A 2,277-nucleotide genomic window follows, 5' to 3' on the forward strand; every position below is an offset into this window, starting at 1 on the left:
CGTCGGGCTCCCCTGCCTGCCCTGGGACAGGCCGGGGTGCTGAGGGCGCCACCCGCACACCTGCGGGGCTGGCCGCCCTCCGTCGGGCTCCCCTGCCTGCCCTGGGACAGGCCGGGGTGCTGAGGGCGCCACCCGCACACCTGCGGGGCTGGCCGCCCTCCGTCGGGCTCCCCTGCCTGCCCTGGGACAGGCCGGGGTGCTGAGGGCGCCACCCGCACACCTGCGGGGCTGGCCGCCCTCCGTCGGGCTCCCCTGCCTGCCCTGGGACAGGCCGGGGTGCTGAGGGCGCCCCCCGCACACCTGCGAGGCTGGCCGTCCTCTGACATGCCTGGGGAGAGGCCACCCCTGTTTCGGCCTCTCCCTCGTACCCAGGACCACGCCAACGCTGACTCGGCCTGCCCACGTACCTGGGATCAAGCCACCCGAGTTTCGGCCCTGCCACTTACACTGGACCACACCACTCCGAAATCGGTGATCCTACAGTCCCGCAGACACACCACTCGACTTTCGGTACTCCCACATACCCGGAGATACGCCACCGCAACTTCCGTACCCGGTGCCTGCAAGGGAGCGAACCTGGAATCCAAGCCCAGCCTGTGGAGCTCTGCCTGGGCTTGAGCAGGGTGGATTCATCCCCTTAAAAGCTCCATGAAAACGAAAAAGTCTTTTTTTGACCCCGGGAGCGCTCTCAGCCGGTTGCATGCCTCCTGCTAGGCCTGGGCCAAGCCTCCAGGCTTGTGAAAAGGGGAGAAGCACCACAGCAGCGGCGTCTAGGGCCTCCGGCTCCGGGTTCGGCCGCAAGCAGTGCTTTCGGTTCAGACAGGGGGATCCGGGCCTCCCTGCCCGGGAAATATGCCCCCTGCCTGGGGATGGACTCCGGACATGCCCCCTGCTGCAGACTTAAGCCCCCTTCCGATTATTCAGACCCATTCAGCGCCGTCCAGCGGGCCGGCCACCCGGTCACCCGTGACACTTTATAGGGGCCTGGTCACCCGTGGGACTTAGTCTTTTTTACGATCGGCTTTATAGGGGCCTGGTCACCCGTGGGACTTAGTCTTTTTTACGATCGGCTTTTCGGAGGCCTGGTCAACCGGGGGACTTAGTCTTTTTTACGATCGGCTTTTAAGGTGGCCTGGTCACCCGTGGGACTTAGTCTTTTTTACGATCGGCTTTTAAGGGGCCTGGTCACCCGTGGGACTTAGTCTTTTTTACGACCGGCTTTATAGGGGCCTGGTCACCCGGGGGACTTAGTCTTTTTTACGATCGGCTTTTAAGGTGGCCTGGTCACCCGTGGGACTTAGTCTTTTTTACGATCGGCTTTTAAGGGGCCTGGTCACCCGTGGGACTTAGTCTTTTTTACGATCGGCTTTATAGGGGCCTGGTCACCCGTGGGACTTAGTCTTTTTTACGATCGGCTTTTTAAGGTGGCCTGGTCACCCGTGGGACTTAGTCTTTTTTACGACCGGCTTTATAGGGGCCTGGTCACCCGGGGGACTTAGTCTTTTTTACGATCGGCTTTATAGGGGCCTGGTCACCCGTGGGACTTAGTCTTTTTTACGATCGGCTTTTCGGAGGCCTGGTCAACCGGGGGACTTAGTCTTTTTTACGATCGGCTTTTAAGGTGGCCTGGTCACCCGTGGGACTTAGTCTTTTTTACGATCGGCTTTTAAGGGGCCTGGTCACCCGTGGGACTTAGTCTTTTTTACGACCGGCTTTATAGGGGCCTGGTCACCCGGGGGACTTAGTCTTTTTTACGATCGGCTTTTAAGGTGGCCTGGTCACCCGTGGGACTTAGTCTTTTTTACGATCGGCTTTTAAGGGGCCTGGTCACCCGTGGGACTTAGTCTTTTTTACGATCGGCTTTATAGGGGCCTGGTCACCCGTGGGACTTAGTCTTTTTTACGATCGGCTTTTAAGGTGGCCTGGTCACCCGTGGGACTTAGTCTTTTTTACGACCGGCTTTATAGGGGCCTGGTCACCCGGGGGACTTAGTCTTTTTTACGATCGGCTTTTAAGGTGGCCTGGTCACCCGTGGGACTTAGTCTTTTTTACGACCGGCTTTTCGGAGGCCTGGTCAACCGGGGGACTTAGTCTTTTTTACGACCGGCTTTTCGGAGGCCTGGTCAACCGGGGGACTTAGGCTTTTTTACGACCGGCTTTTCGGAGGCCTGGTCAACCGGGGGACTTAGTCTTTTTTACGATCGGCTTTTAAGGGGCCTGGTCACCCGGGGGACTTAGTCTTTTTTACGATCGGCTTTTAAGGTGGCCTGGTCACCC

Source organism: Lepisosteus platostomus, unplaced genomic scaffold, assembly GCF_059453375.1.
Source record: "Lepisosteus platostomus isolate fLepPlt1 unplaced genomic scaffold, fLepPlt1.hap1 Scaffold_192_H1, whole genome shotgun sequence".
NCBI lineage: Eukaryota > Metazoa > Chordata > Actinopteri > Semionotiformes > Lepisosteidae > Lepisosteus > Lepisosteus platostomus.